Source organism: Coenobita brevimanus, chromosome 101 (genome assembly GCF_032717465.1).
Source record: "Coenobita brevimanus isolate Jiangsu-jjx chromosome 101, ASM3271746v2, whole genome shotgun sequence".
Taxonomy (NCBI): domain Eukaryota; kingdom Metazoa; phylum Arthropoda; class Malacostraca; order Decapoda; family Coenobitidae; genus Coenobita; species Coenobita brevimanus.
The window spans coordinates 54,725,737-54,743,498 of NC_137054.1; positions in this window are offsets into that span (position 1 = coordinate 54,725,737).

Below are 17,762 nucleotides of genomic sequence, written 5' to 3' on the forward strand. Positions count from 1 at the left end.
GGTAGCTCTGGGAAGTTGGCAAGTGCTCCAAACATTTCCTGTACTTTACCTAATGCCTGGAAACGTTATTGCAGTGACGCAATACAAATATACACCACCACATTGAAAAAGGAAATTTCCATTTTCTTTAGTGCAACACTGCTTTCCTCGTTTGGAGGCTCATAAGAAAACTGTTTCTTCTTTTTTCTCAACCTCCTTTGTTTAAGAACAGCTTCAACTTTCATTTTCTCACGGATATCTTTGGCAGATGCTTGGGCTAAGGCAAATCCAGTGCCTCTGTATCTAACCACAGAGGCTTCTGTCTTCAGGTCAACTGCAACATCCAACTGCATGGAAGGCGATTGTAATATTTTGCTGACATACTGGATTTGGATCAATATCATATCATACCACACCACCATCCACTCACTTGATGCGGTGCTGCCTACTCCTTCCTTAACCTTTCTCATTCTTTTTCTGTGCCTACCCTCCTGTCTTCCTATTTCTCCCATCTTTCCTGTCACTTCTTATTGCTTTTCCTTCCTTTACAGGTGGCTTTACATTGAGTGACAAGCCAAATGGTTTCCTGTAAGCCAAGAAACCATTACAACGCTGGGTGGTAACCATATAACCAAACCATACGTGCTCCCTACGTGTCACCAAGTGCCCCTTACGGGATTATGGCGTCTGGCAATAGATAGATAGAGCACAGTACAGACGGAAAAGCGGTATGATCCAACCTTTTCAGCCAAAGATTGTGACTCAGTTTTTATCATTGGATCTGAGGCTTTGTCACTTACCTCTGTGAGTGTCTCTCAGACTTCAGCAGTCTGGTAACTTACAGCTTCTACACTGTTTGCTCGACTCTTCCATTTGGTATCTGACCAGGATTTCAGAGTTATGTCGATGTGGCTTTTGAAGATTCTCCATCTCTGAGTGGAGGCAGAGAACATTGTGAACAGTTTCTGAAGGTAGCCACAGTAGCCAGTGGCATCTGCTGAGCCTTTTGCCACATCAGCTAGCACTAGATTCAATGCATGTGCTCCGTATGGCACAAATAAAGCTCTAGCGCTTATTTGTAGAAGTCTGGCTTAGACTCCCTCTTCCTTGTATGTTTGCACCGTTGTCATGACTGCCCTCTACAGTCTTCAAAAGCGATGTTGAGCTATTCTAGTCTTTTCAGAATGAAGGTTGAGAGGTTTCCTCTAGTGGATTATTCCACCTCGAGAAATACCATAAAATGCTCTTTTATTTGGGGTGTTTTTTCAGTTACATATCGAAATATGACTGACAGTTGCTCTTTATGGTTGAAATCGAGTGTGAAATCAGAGATAATTGAAAAGTATTTTGACTGATTTCGTCGACCATATCCTCCACAGTCTTTCCACTGATGCAATCTATCAGTTCATATTGATTAGTTGTTTTCCTAAATAGGATATGTGGCTAACTCGGCTTTCCACCAAGGCAACATGCTGGTTAAGGACTGAATCGAACTTTGCCATGAGCATACCTCATTCAGAGAGTTACCATTATTTGGCTGGTGAAGTATGTCTGTGGTCCCTCTAAGAGCAATGCTGCGCTCTGCCAGTGACTGAATTATTGCCACGAGCCTGATCAGGACATCACGCCACTTCCTTCGTTCAGCCTCCAGGAGTGTCATTTCTACTTTATTGTTTGGCCTTTGTCAAGGCGAGTCTCTAGTTCCTTTCACCATGTCATGTGCCTTGAATGTTCTGGACTATTCTCATGGACTTTGATTATTTCACTGCAGTTTTACTGTCACTAAATATGTATTACTCGACTTATTAGGGTCATTTTGTAGACTGACAGATAGATAGATAGATACATGTAATATGTGTGTGTGTGTGTGTGTGTGTGTGTGTGTGTGTGTGTGTGTGTGTGTGTGTGTGTGTGTGTGTGTGTGTGTGTTGGATAGATAATATAAGCTTGATAGTGGCATACTGATGTCATCTCATTGCAGAAAATGTGGAAGGGAGCATATTGGAGAATTTGTATTTATTTATATTATGGACGTCCGACAAGGTTGTGTGATGTCCCCATGGCTGTTCAATGGAGAGAGGGACGGCGCTGGTAATGAATGGTGATGGATGGAATATCTAAAATTTGTTGTATGCTGATGATGCAGTACTGCTTGCAAGTTCCGGACAAGAACTTGGTAGGCTAGTGCAGAGTTTTGTCGATGTCTGTGAGCGTCGTGCCTTGAGAGTAAATGTAGAGAAGAGTAAAGTGATGCTTATTGAGAGACAAGGTGACTCCCAGTGTGATGTTACAGTGAATGGAGAGAGACTGGATTTGGTAAGAGAGTTCAAATACCTGGGTACAGTGATAGAAAAGGGAGGAAAATGTGCAAAAGAAGAGGAAAGTAGGGTGACACAAGGAAGAAAAGTAGCTGGTGCAATGAAGGCCTTGATAAGAAACAGAGGCTTGAGTGTTGCAGCTGCATGAGGCTTACATGAAGGAGTGTTGGTGCCAACTTTAACATTTGGATGTGAGACCATGGTGTGGCATGAAAATGAAAAGTCAAGAGTAAGAACAGTGGAGATGGGACTACTGAGGAATGTATGTGGAGTACAGAGGGTGGATAGGATACGAAATAATGTGTTTCGTGAAAGGTGTGGAGTGGGGAAGTCGGTGGACACCAGAATCAAAGAGAGTATACTGAGATTGTATGGTCATGTGGAGAGAATGGTTAACAATAGAGTGGTGAAAAAGGTATAGCTAAGCGAATTTGAAGGAGGGGGGAGGCGAGGTAGGCCAAGGAGGTGGAGAGATATGGTGGACGAGTGTGTGAGGAAGAGAGGTTTGGAAGTCGGTGAGGCTAGGGAACTGACAAGAGATCGAGCTGGCTGGATGAATGCTGTGAGGAGAAGTGCATGATCAGGGATTTTGACACCCCTTTTAAACGTGGCAGCGTCCAGATTGACTCAATCGGATACGTTTCTGTGAAGCTACAGAACGTGGTGAATGTTTTTGGCGTATCCGATAGAGCCAGGATTCCGGGGGCTTGAATGATGAGTGAATGGAAGTGTGGCCCATTGGACTGGGCAAATCTGGGCTGTCTGGACATTGCTACTCCTCACTCTGCCCTTGGGTAGGAAAGGAGGTCCGGATGATGGTGATGATGATTATATATCTATCAGTCTATCTATCTATCTATATATATTTATACTGTATATATATATATATATATATATATATATATATATATATTGTCTCAGAGGGCCAACTCAAGGGGCTTTACAGGGAAACTACCAGGATTCTTTCTTGCCATTTTATTTCTTGTATTTTGTTCAATCCCAATCATTCCCGTAAAACTGAAAAGTAATAATTTCTTTGTCTAAGATATAAGCTCATAACATTTCTTCATATAACTGCATAAATCAGTAATCAAACAGATTAGGTCTTTTTCAGCAAGTCTTAATTATCATGATGCATCATTCACATACTGTACTACAAGCATACATGTAATAAAATACTATAGATATACTGAAATATGATACTGTACCTCGGTAACCTCTCATCCTGGCCTCTGAGTCTGTGGTTGTTTACAAGTTGCAAACGATTGAAGAAGTGACGCCTTTTGTTCGGGGTTACTAAACTACAAATGAAGATACAGTTCTTAACACTAATATATACTGAGTATGCATATAATGGCATGCACATAATGAATATGGCATTTCCATGGCTCCCCTAAATTGTGAGAGCAATTTACCTTATATTCTAATGCGTATAAAAGGAAAAAATTAATACTAATATAAAAGTAGAAAATTAATACTAATACTATGAGGAAGAAAGCACTTTGGCATAGTTTTGGCACTGAGGTAGGCTCTTTGGTGGGGATATCCCGGTCTCACTCTGCTTCAACTAACGAGTTTGTGAATTGGTCTTTCAATGAAGGTGATGGCTTGAGCGCGTTTATCTTGCTTATCTAACTTTGAGTCTGACATCATTACCTTGACCTTTCTTACATGACCATCTTCATCAGGAAGGGCTTCTACTATTTTTCCTAACTTCCAATTATTTCTTGCCAAAGTCTCTTCTTTTACAATCACTATGTCATTTACTTGCAAATTTCTATGTGGCTTTACCCATTTATTTCTCAATTGCAGAGACTGCAAGAACTCCTTTTTCCATCTTGACGAAAACTCATTTGCTAAGTACTGCACCCTACGCCAGCGCTTCCTTGAATACACATTACCCTGTCATAGCTGCCTGGAGGAGGTAGTACAACTTTAGATTTCATGGTCAATAACATATAGGGTGTCAGTGGTTCTATGTGCTCAGGAGAGTTCAATGTGTCTACAGTTAGAGGACGACAAATTACTATAGACTCTGCTACTATCATGAAAGTTCTTAAAGATTCGTCATCTACCTGAGACCCATGCTGATCGAGCAATACTGAAAGTACATTTCTCACTGCACGTATTTGTCTCTCCCATACGCCACCCATATGACTTGCATGTGGTACATTCATTTTAAATTCTATCCAATCACACTGATCTTTCAAAAGTTCTGTTCTTATTTTCTCTTGATCCATTTCTTTTAAACATGTCAACAACGTATTCCTAGCACCAACAAAGTTTGTACCCTGATCATATCTCAACTGAAGTACAGGTCCCCTCCGTCCTATGAAGCGACGGTAGGCATTGATGAATGAGTCTGTGTTCATAGTGTTGGCTGTTTCTAAGTGAACTGCACGCGAAGTCATGCAAGTAAACAACACACCATACCTTTTCAGTTCCTTACGTCCTTCCTTAATAAAAAAGGGTCCAAAGAAATCAACAGCAGAATAAGTAAAAGGAGCAGTAGGTTCTAACCTATCTGTAGGAAGACCCGCCACCTTTTGTTCCTGTGTTCCTCTAACCTTTCTACAAATGGTACACCTGGAAATGTGCTTAGTTACTAGAGAAGATCCTCCTATAATCCAATACCCAGATCCTCTGATCTCATTTAGCATGATGCCTCTACCTTGATGCTGTACTTTTTTATGGTACTGTATAGTAACAAATCAACAAATCAGTTATGTGAGATTTCTTTGATAATATGGCTGGGTGCGTTCTGTCTTTGTGCATATTTGCTCTTCTGATCCTTACCCCTACTCTGATGATCCCATCTTCATCCATGAATGGATCAAGTTTATACATCTGACTTGATTTCTTTATGACATTTTTCTTGTTGCTTCCAACACCACAAATTAACTCTTCCCTGTTTACTTTGTTCATCAATGCTCTTTTTTCTTCTGGGAATTAATGCTTGTTCCTGAAGTTGTTTTAATCTCATTTTCAGCTTCTTTCAGTTCTGCTGCAGTCACAGGAATATACTCAGACTTGACAAAGTTTTGTTTAGCTGTTTTTACATTATACTTACTTTGCTCTTTGCCTTTGAATTTTTTCTGAAGTCTGAGGCATACTGCAGTAGCTCTGGTTGCACAATGCCAATCTGAGAAATACTTCAGTCTGTCTAGGAAGTCTAGGAATGATGATGGCTCTTGAGCTTCTGTGAAACATGATACAACTTTCTTCACTTCAAGATCATCTTCTGCAACAATGAAGTCTTCTACTGATGCCTGAGTTGTGTCAAGCGATTGCCAAAGAAAGTCTGGTCCATTCCACCACTTAGAACTGTGAATCATGGCTTGTACTGGCATGCCTCGTGATGCGTAGTCAGCTGGGTTATTTTCTGTTTCAACATACTTCCAATGTGCTGGTGATGTTTCATCACGTATCTGTTGAACTGTTTGCAACATACACATGGAATTTCTTAGCATCATTATAGATATGGCCTAGTACTACTTTGCTATCAGTCCAAAATATTTCTTTGACATCTTGGTAGTTCAGCTGTCTTCTCAGAACAGTGTGAACTCTTACTGACACAACTGCTCCTGCAAGCTCTAACCTTGGAATAGTGATGGCTTTAAGGGGTGTTACTCTTGATTTTGCCATTTCAAGTGCACAATGCATCTGACCTTTGTCATTAATCAATCTAATGTAAGAGCACTGTCCATTGCCTTCCTGACTAGCATCTGGGAAATGATGAAACTCTATCTATCTATATATCTATTGCCAGACGCCTCAATCCCGTTTGGGGTGGTCACAAACAAATCGCCTCCACGTCGCCCTGTCCCCCGCCATTTCACTGCCCCGCTCCCAACTCACACCCCCCTCTCTCATATACCTCTCCACCCCATCCCTCCATCTCATCCTCGGCCTCTCCCTCCCTCTTCTCCTTCCACCTCACTCACATACACTCTCTTCGTCAGTCTTTCATCCTCCATCCTCTCCACATGGCCAAACCACCTCAGTGTATTCCTCCTAACGCTTCCTATCACATCCACATCCACACCACAACACTCCTTTATTTTCTCATTTGTCAGCCTGTCTCTCCATGTGACTCTGATGGCTCCTCTTAAATAACTCATTTCCACTGCTCTCACTCTTGACTCGTGTCCTTCCAGCAACGTCCAAGCTTCACTTCCATACGTTAGAGTTGGTATCACAATACTGTCATGTAGTAACTTTTTCACTTCCATGCTCACTTTCCTGCTTCTTATCACTGCTTTCAAGGAACCAGCAACCTTTCTTCCCTGCTGTACCCTTTCAAGCACTTCACCCTCCAAACCTCCATCCCTACTCATCACACTACCCAAGTACGTAAACGTACTCACATTTTCCAATTCCTCACCATCCAACCTCGCTGTACATTCACTGACTTCACCTCTCTCAAAGACCATCACTTTACTCTTCCCTACATTCACCTTTAGATTCCGTTTCTTACACACTCTCCCAAACTCATCCACCAAGCCTTGCAGCTCTCCTTCGTCTTCACTCAACAACACAGTATCATCTGCAAACAACAATACAGGGAGTTTCCAAACACTACCCTCTCTCACCAGGGCCACCCCAACATCCGCTACCCTACCTTGTACCTCTTTTATTACCCCATCCATGTACAGATTGAACAACCATGGAGACATGACATCCCTGTTTCAACCCAACCTTCAAAGAGAAAAATTCACTCAGTTCACCATCCACATGTACTGCAGCCTTAGCACCATCATACATGTTCTTCACAGCATTCAACAACTTCCCATCTACTCCATATATTCTTAATACTTTCCACAATCCTTGTCTATCCACCCTGTCATATGCTTTCTCCAAATCCATGAAAGCCACATACAACTTCTTTCCCTTCTCAAGAAACTTTTCCACTAAAGATCTAAGAATGAATATCTGATCTACACAACCTCTTCCCTTCCTAAAGCCTCCCCATTCTTCTCCAACTAATTCCTCTGTTCTTTCTCTATCTCTGTCAATAAGTATCCTACCATACACTTTTCCTATTATACTAAGAAGACAAATGCCCCTATGATTACCACACACTTCTTTTTCCCCTTTTCCTTTGTACAAGGAAATAATTATACCTGTCTTCCAATCCTCCGGGACTCTACCTTCCTCCCAGGCCAATCTGCACATTTTCCACATTCATTCTACTACTATCTCTCCCCCATACTTCAACATTTCACCACACACTCCATCAATTCCTGGGGCATTCGCCAATTTAACTTTCTTCATTGCTTCCACAACTTCTATCCTCTGATTTCTTCCTGTCTTCTCACCTCACTCCTCCTCCCAGCCATTCCCCAGCCACTTATACTCACATTACTTCCATCCTCTACGTTCAACAATTCCTTAAAGTGTTCTCTCCATCTGCTCACTTTTTCTCCCTTCTCCACTAGTAATCTACCATTTTTATCTTTCACTCCCCTGCTAACTTCACATCAACCCTGTCTTACTCTTTTCACCTCTTTCCAGAACATTTTCTTACAGTCCCTCCACTTTACGTTCAAGTTCCTTCCAAATTCCTCATCCGCTCTCTTCTTACTCTCTCTTACTAATCTTTTCACCTCTCTCTTTCTTTCTACATATAACTCTCTCTTCCGCCTCTCAACTTCTTCTACGCCCCTATTTCTCATCCATTCATTGTATGCTTTCTTCTTTTGTGGCACAGCCTGTCTTACCTCTTCATTCCACCATGCTGTTCCTTGCACACCCCTCCGTCTTCTCTTCATCCCACACACCACATCACATGCTGCACATATTTCTTCTGTAAATATCCTGCACACACCTTCCATGTCCCCCATCTGCTCCAATTCATATTTGCCCAATCTTTCCTCCACTTCTCTCTTATACTCTGCCTTTTTCTCATCCTCTTGTAACCTTTCCACTCTCCTTACAAATACTCCTTCTTCCCGTCCCCCCCTTCTTCTATTTCTCCATCCTAATTGGACCTTGATTCTGGCCACCACCAAGTAGTGGCCAGAAAGTCCACTTTCCCAACCTCTATAAGCTCTTGCATCCATTACACATTTTCGCATCCTTTCATCCACACACACATAATCAATCATTGCCTTCCTTTCATTCAGTTCACCACCCACCCTTCTCATCACTCGCCATGTATACCAGTGGATCATCTTGTGCCTGAAGAGGATATTGGCTATCACCAACCCCCTCCCAGCACAATGTCCACTAACGCACTGCCATTCTCATCTATCTCAGCGGGCACACCCCACTCACCAACTATTCCATCCACCTTCACATTCCCTACTTTACCATTCATATCACCGATCAAAATCACTCTCTCATTCCTTCCAAATTTTTCCATGCACACTTCCACATTTGTCCAGAATTCTTCTCTCACTCTGCTTGCACGATCTTGCGTTGGGGCATACACACACACAATCGGCCACATTTGTATTCCAACTTTCAATCTTACCCACGCAATCCTTGACCCAACTGATCCATACTCTTATGCTCTTCTTCCATCTTTTACTCACAACTATACATACTCCTTCTTTTGCCCTCTCATTCTCACCTACTCCTGCACATATACCCCATCCATACTCCCATTCTCTCACTCTCTCACCTCTCCATTTAGTTTCAGTTATTCCGCATACATCAACTTTCGCACCCTCAATCACCTGGACAATCTCTCTCTCTCTTTCGCCTCATCATTCGCTCCCCTTACATTCCAAGTTCCGATAACCATGTCCTTTGTCCGCTCCTTGGTCGTCATCTTTTGGTCAGAAATGATGAAACTCAACTGCTTTAATTTCTCCAAATGCTTCAGGTTTGTAACATCTTGGTATTTTCACTTGCTGCAACAATTGCAGCTCATTTCTCCACTGTTCCCACCTAGACTTCATGTTTTCTGGTACAGCATCATCCCAACTTACCCCATCTTTACACAGATCCTGGAGTATTCTTTTTCCATTCAGAATGAAGGGAGATACTAAACCTAGGGGATCAAATATGGCGCTTACAGTTATTAAAATACCTCTTTTTGCTACAGGCTTACTACTTAAATTGATTCTAAACTGAAATGAGTCAGATTCAACACACCACTCTACTCTCAATAGGCAGTGAGTCCTTGCTGAGATTTAAGCTCTTGGTGCTTCCTGCCATTTCTGCTGGCCTGATGGCTGCCAGTACCTCCTTGCTGTTGGACAAGAACTTATGAAGCTTGAAGCCTCCTTTCATGCACATTACCTTACTGCTGTTAATCAATTGGATAGCTTCAGCTGCAGTAGGTACAGACTTTAACCCATCATCTACATAAAAATCATTTTTGACAAACTTAGCTGCATCAGATCCAAACTCAAGCTCATTATCATCAGCTGTTTTCATTAATGTGAAAATTACAACACTTGGTGATGAATTAGCTCCATACAAGTGCACAGTCATTCTGTATTCAATCACTTCTTTGTCCAGGTCTCCATTTTTCCACCACAAAAAGCGTAGCAAGTCCTTGTGTTCAGGGAACACATGCACCTGATGATACATTGCAGAAATATCACATACAAATGCTACCTCTTCTTCGCGAAATCTGCATAAACTCCAATGAGACTGTTTGTGAGGTCTGGTGCTTGTAATAAGTGACTATTTAGTGACTGTTTCTTGTAGCTAGCACTGCAGTCAAATACCACTCTTAACTTGCCTGGTTTCTTTGGATGATACACCCCATGATGAAGCATGTACCACACAAACCCATCTGCTCGTGCTAACTTCTTGGCTGGAACCGCTTCTGCCTACCCATGTGTTATCATGTCTTGCACAGATTTAAAATAATCTTGATAATATTTCTTGTCATTTTTTAGCTTTCTTTTGAGTCTATCTAGTCTGTAAACAGCTAAGTCTTTGTTATTTTCAAACTTGACATTGTCATTCTTGAGAGGAAGTGGCATCTCATAATGTTCGTCTGGCTTGTATACTCCCTCTTTCATTTTTGTCATGAAAAGTTTGTCTTCATATGAGATGGGAACGACGTCTGTCTGTCTGTCATTAAAGTCCAGCTCAAACATTTTCTTGATTTACTGTGGGTTGACAACCTCCTTTACTTGAGTTGGAACAACTAGGAAGCTACCTTTCCTTTCATTATTGATGACGACTTCTTGGGCCATAGTTCTGTGTACCTGTACAATGCTATCTTCTGTGCTTCTGTCGCTACAGACCTTTCCTATTATACCCCATCATAACTCTGACCTTCTAGCAAGGGATCGTTTTCATTTCCTGGGATAATTTCCTTTGGCTTCAGTGCTTTAGTACAGCTGAGTCCTGTGATGAGACCAATTTCTACGTTAGAGTTATATGGCATCAGTTTGTCTGCTATTCCTTTCAAATGAGGCCAATTGTTTGCGGTCTCTGGTCTTGGTATCTGATCTCGTCTGGCTGGTATATGTTCTCTAGAGTACCGTATGTATAGGGAAGGGACAGTTCTTTCTGTTCATAAACTCTTTACCACAAGCCTTTGTACTTTGGTACAAAGCACAGTATCTTCTCCCATCACAGTAGCCATCTGCAGGTGTCCTTGTGGTCCAGTTGCTTTAACTTTATCTAAAGTAGTCCCTTTAATAAAGCAAACATCAGACTGATCATCTAATAGAGCATTAACCAAGACTCTGTTTGATGCATCACTGCTGTGGTGCTGCCACACTGGAACAATCATGCTGTGTGTATCTCCTACAAATGACCTGTTGATTTTAATTCTATTTGAGACAGCATTGTCCTCTTTTGTCTTGGACTGTTGTGGTTTCTCAGTTTCCTTGTCTTTGATTCTTTCAAGTATGGCTTCATGAAGAGATGTTGGATGACGTCTCTTACATACTGTACATACTTTCCTTCTTTTGCAGTTTTTCATGATATGTCCATATTTTAGACAATCCTTGCAGATAAATGACTTTTGTACACATTCTACCTTTTCCTTATTACTAAGCTCATTGAACCTTTTACATGTGTCCAGTTCATGTTCTTCTTTGCAGTAGATACACTGTGGCCTTTTGATGTTTTGAGTATTGTCATCCTTGTCCTTTTGAGTCCATGTTTCTTATCACCCTTGTCCCTTTGATCCTTTTGTGCCTCTGTTTCTCTCATTCCAGTTGTGTTGGCTACAAGACTTTTTACCCCAGATCTGTTTGTTTCTGCCTTACCTTCCTTCTTTCCCTTTGAAGCACCTGTGTTATGCCTTTGACTCATTGCCATTACTGCACTGTAGGATGAGATTGGATGACAAGCTTTCTTTGCCTCATCTGCTATGAATTGACAAAAGGCATATAATGGAGGGTACTCTACACGTGTGGAGAACCAGGTGTGGACTACTGAATTCCATCTATCAATTAAAGGTGGGGGTAACTTCTGTAAGATTTTACTATTTTCTTGAGGATCATTTAGAACATTAAGGGAATTTGTTGAGTTCATTATTGCCAAACAGTTCTGCAAGAAGTCAGATAATTTCTATAGTGCTTGGCCATCATTATATGAGATCTTTGGCCACTCATTCAGTTTTCTTCTATCTGTATTTGCTACTATGAACTCAGTGCCAAATCTGTCTTTCAGTGTACTTTTAGCATTACTGAAAGCTTCTTCATTATGGATACACAAAAGTCCTCTAATAGCTTCTTAGGCTTCCCCATCAGTGTACCTCCCTAGGTAGAAAAGTTTCTCTGCCGGATTGGTGACTCGTGACTCTATGAATATTTCAAAATTCTTTATCCAGGATGGAAACTAATAAATCCCCTTTGAAAATCTCTGGCTCTGGGCGAGGCAATTCACTTGTATTTTTGGATGACAAAATATCTAACACACTTTGTATTATACTCATGTCCACTGACTGACTTGGTGTATCATGCTTTCCTGATGCCTGTGACTGTTTTAATTCTGATTCTGGTTCAAAACTCTTAGCATGTGGGTTAAGCTTTGGACTCACCTGCAAGAAAGTCTGATTTAGTTTGGACACTCCTCTCTCTAAACAGAATCTGGCACTATCATCAGTGAAGATAAAGAAATGTGCCCTGTCCTAAGTGATTACTTTGTATCAGTATTTACCAAGGAGAATATAGGTTTCATTCCCCAAGCAACAGTTATTTGTAGTATTAGTACTAGTATGTAAGATATTCGCGGAAAAGATAGGCGCAGCGTGTGAGGTGGTTTGTGGAGTGAGGAGGAGATTCAGGGGTGTGCAAAGGACAGCATGGTGGAATAATGAGGTGAAATGAGCTGTGGAACAAAAGAAGAAGGCATATAGTGAATGGCTAGCGAGTTGAGGTAGGGGAGAAGAAGAGAGAGAGAGAGAGAGGTATATGTGAGCAGGAGAAGGGAGGTGAAGAGACTGGTGAAGGAGAGTAAGAAAGTGGATGAAGAGTTTGGGAGGAATCTAATTGGCAAATGGAGGGAGAATAAGAAATTGTTTTGGAAGAAGGTAAAGAAAGTAAGGCAGTGTGAAAGGGGAAATTGTAGGGGAGTGAAAGATGGGAATAATAGATTGTTGGTGGAGAAGAGAGAGAAATTGAGGAGATGGAAGGAGCACTATGAGGATTTGTTGAATGTAGAGAGTAAGAGCAGTGAGAGTATAAGCGGTTGGGGAATGGCTGGGAGAAGAAGAGATGAGAGGAGGGAGGAAGAGATCAGAGGGGCGGAAATAGTGGAAGCAATGAAGAAGATCGAGATTGGAAAGGCCCCAGAAATTGATGGAGCGTGTGGTGAAATGCTGAGGTATGGGAGTGAGATTGTTGTGGAGTGGATATGGAAGTATAGTCGTTCTATTTTATGAAGGCAGTTTGGGTGGGGTGATCTGGGACCTCACACTGTTAGCTCTGTTGTCACATCGCCGCAGACACGTAATTATTTGTGCTCACCTCTAGCTCTCTATCTCTCATTCTCCTATTTTAAGCTAGTAACTACTTATTAATGAATTTTAAACACTCTGTATAGATGTAATTCAATAAAAAAGATTTAGTATAGTATAAATCTCATAAGACTTGTCAGTGTTGCTTTTGCGACGTTGTCAGGTGGTGACACGAGGGACAGCCCAGCGTGAGCGGGTCATACTCGGTCAGTCTCCCTCCATGGAAGCTAAAAAAAAAAAAAAAACGCACCTATCGACTTTCACCTCAGGGGTGGTGTGGAAAAAAAGGCGAAAACAAGAGAAAAAATAAAGAAAATACAATTAGTAGTAGTTAATATAAATATAAGAGAGAGAGAGAGAGAGAGAGAGAGAGAGAGCACGTGTGTGGCGACGATGTGGCAACAAAGCTAACAGAGTGAGGTCCCAGGGTGCCCCACCCAAACTGCCTTCATAAAATAGAACGACTGTAGTTGGCTGAAGAGTCACACTATCGTGACAATGAAATAGGATACAAAAACCCACACTGGCAGACGAAAAAAGATGTATTCCAAACAGTTTCGGCGACAGCTGTCGCCCTCTTCAGTGGATCTACAGACCAAGAGTGGTACATACAAATGCCGAGAAGCTGCTTATATGCAGGGTGAGGACACGTTTTCCCAACCACACCTGATGTGACCTCACCTGACTCTCCCTCTACTCTGTCCACGACCTGAGTGAGGGATTACAAGGGGCGGCAAGGACCTTGCCACTAATCCTCTCATCACTGGATCTAATTTATACATTCCTTCACCATGGTTAAAATTATTATATCTCTCTATACATACAGCTTCCACAATCCTACGTTTCTTATAGTTACTACATTTGTACAATATTTGGCTAGAATTCCAGTCGATTCTATGGTCGTTTTCCGAAGAGTGAACGTACACTGCGTTATTTATGTTGCCTATCTTACAAGCATACTTGTGTTCCTTAGTGCGAGTGTCCAAATCCCTTCCCGTTTCACCAACATAAACCAAATCACAGTCTCTACATGGAATTTTGTATACCCCTGCAGTTTTGTTACTAATTGGTTTATTCTTTACCAGCATTGATCTTAAGGTGGAAGTATATCTAAATGCAATGTTTACATCCAAATCATGACTCACAGACTTCACCAAGCTAAGATTTGACACATACGGAACCGTGATGTATGGCTTATTTTGCCGACTTTGTGGCGTTGATGTCTTTCTCCAACTTATTAGCCTTTGTGTGCAGTGTAATGCATTTTCTTTTGGTGATCAGTTTTTCATGCAAAAGTTTGGTATGGGTATGGGCTCGCCCCTCTCTCCAATTCTTAGTAACCTGTACATGGAATATTTTGAATCCAAGCTTCTTACCACCATATTTCCTCAAAATTTAATTTGGTATAGGTATGTTGATGATGTGTTTTCATTTTGGCCAGACGTATACGCTAACTTTGACGAGTTTCTTACAAAATTAAATGCACTGGTTCACTCGATTAAATTTAAAGTTGAATGGGAAAATAATGGTTCCCTTCCATTTTTAGATGTATTTGTGCACAGGGATGAACTTGGGACACTTAGCTTTTCTGTATACAGGAAACCGACCCAGTGCAATTTGTACATACATTATTATTCATATCACCACAGTTCCACTAAAATGTCAGTTATTTCTTCTATGTTCCTTAGAGCACTCAGAATTAGTAGTCCCCAACATCTGGATACGGAAAACGCCAAGATATGGAAAATATTTTTAGATCTAAAATATCCCAGTTGGTTTATAAGGCAAGCGTATTTTAAAGCCAGAAAAGCCTTTTTTGTACCTAGATCAACGCCACAAAGTCGGCAAAATAAGCCATACATCACGGTTCCGTATGTGTCAAATCTTAGCTTGGTGAAGTCTGTGAGTCATGATTTGGATGTAAACATTGCATTTAGATATACTTCCACCTTAAGATCAATGCTGGTAAAGAATAAACCAATTAGTAACAAAACTGCAGGGGTATACAAAATTCCATGTAGAGACTGTGATTTGGTTTATGTTGGTGAAACGGGAAGGGATTTGGACACTCGCACTAAGGAACACAAGTATGCTTGTAAGATAGGCAACATAAATAACGCAGTGTACGTTCACTCTTCGGAAAACGACCATAGAATCGACTGGAATTCTAGCCAAATATTGTACAAATGTAGTAACTATAAGAAACGTAGGATTGTGGAAGCTGTATGTATAGAGAGATATAATAATTTTAACCATGGTGAAGGAATGTATAAATTAGATCCAGTGATGAGAGGATTAGTGGCAAGGTCCTTGCCGCCCCTTGTAATCCCTCACTCAGGTCGTGGACAGAGTAGAGGGAGAGTCAGGTGAGGTCACATCAGGTGTGGTTGGGAAAACGTGTCCTCACCCTGCATATAAGCAGCTTCTCGGCATTTGTATGTACCACTCTTGGTCTGTAGATCCACTGAAGAGGGCGACAGCTGTCGCCGAAACTGTTTGGAATACATCTTTTTTCGTCTGCCAGTGTGGGTTTTTGTATCCTAGTAGTAGTTGTTCCCTAGGCAGTCAGGCCGAACAGCCCCGAGTCCCTTAGGAAGGCCATGGCCGAGACCGGGCTTTCCCACAGAGCTCTCAAAGAGTGTATGTTGTGTTGTTGGCGTAGGTGATTGTGTGCAATGCGGTCTTCCATAATGTGCTTAATAGTATGGGGTGCTGTGTTGCATCCTGGACAGTCATCAGCGACAGAGTCATCCAGCCTCTTCTGGTAGCTTAAGAGGGCTGGATGGTGCCCACATCTCAGCCTGGCCAGGTGGACCCTGTCCTCACGAGGAAGATAGGATTCAGAAGGGTGGATGTCAGGAGGTCGTGCATGCAGCTGTGTTGTCTTTAAGTGACTGAATGGAGCGGCGAGTGATCTGAGTGTGGATATGCTTCTGGAAGCTGGTTTGAGGTGGGCGAGGGGGAAGAGATGACAGTATTTGTGTATGGTATCGTGTGCTGGGTGTTGTTTTTATGTTCCTTGGTGTGGGTGGATGTGCTGCCATGTACTGTAGTGGGTGTTGTAGGTTTGTGGAGGCTGCAGCAAGAAACTGGGTGCCTCTCATGTCTAGGTGATCCTTGAATTTGAGGACTTTGGTTTCTTAATGTGGTGGTCTGTGGGTGTGGTACCTGGATATGGAAGTTGTGTAGATTGGCTTGGGAAGAGGGAAGGGTTCCAGGGGACTGGAAATCAGGTATAATTGTTCCTTTATGCAAAGGAAAAGGGGAGAGAGAAGTATGTGTTAACCATAGGGGTATTTGCCTTCTTAGTGTGACTGGAAAAATATATGGTAGAATACTCATTGACAGGGTTAGGCACAGAGCAGAGGAGCTAGTTAGAGAAGAACAAGGGGGGATTTGGTTAGGGAAAAGGGTGTGTAGATCAGATATTTGTTCTAAGATGTTTAGTGGAGAAGTATCTAGAGAAGGGAAAGAAAGTGTATGTTGCCTTCATGGACTTCGAGAAATCTTATGACAGAATAGATAGGCAAGGTATGTGGAAGGTACTGAGAATATATGGAGTGGAGGGGAAATTGCTGAGTGCAGTGAAGAGTATGAACGAAGGAGCTAGGGCTACGGTGCGAGTGGATGGTGAGCTGAGTGAATTATTTGATCTAAATGTGGGACTGAAACAGGGATGTGTGATGTCTCCATGGCTGTTTGATATATACATGGATGGGGTTGTAAAGGAGGTGCAAGGTAGGGCAGTGGATGTGGGGTGAATGAGGGTGAGATGTGGAAGATTCCGATGTTGCTGTTTGCTGATGATACAGTATTGTTGAGTGAAGATGAATGGGAGTTGCAAGTTTGGTGAATGAATCTAGGACAGTGTGTAGGAAGAGGAATCTGAAAGTTAATGTAAACGTGAGTAAAGTTATGATGTTTGAGAGGAATGAAGTCACAGAATGCACAGTGAAGTTGGATGGTAAGGATTTGGAGAATGTGAGTGCATTCAAGTACTTGGGTAGTGTGATGAGTAAGGATGGAACTTTTGGGGATGAAGTGTTTGAAAGGGTACAGCAGGGAAGGAAGGTTGTTGGTTCACTGAAAGCAGTGATGAGAAACAGGGAGGTGAGTATGGAAGTCAAGTCACTGCATGACAGTATTGTGATCCCTACCCTGACGTATGGAAGCGAGGCGTGGACCTTGCTAGAGGGGAACAAGTCAAGAGTGAGAGCAGTGGAAATGAGTTACTTGAGAGGTGCATGTGGAGTGACATGGAGGGACAGGTTGACGAATGAAGAAGTGAAGGAACGTTGTGGGGTGGATGTGGATGTGGTTGAGAAGATTAGGAGAAATACACTCAGGTGGTTTGGACATGTGGAGAGAATGGAGAAAGAAAGACTGACTAAGAGGATGTATGTAGGTGAGGTGGAGGGAGGGAGAGGGAGGGGAAGACCGAGGATGAGATGGAGGGATGGAATCGAGAGGTATATGAGGGAGAGGGGAGTGAGTTGGGGGGAGGGTAGTCAAATGGTGGGTGACAGAGCGACTTGGAGGCGTACTGTCTGCGGCCACCCTTTGAGGGATTAGGGCGTCGGGCTATA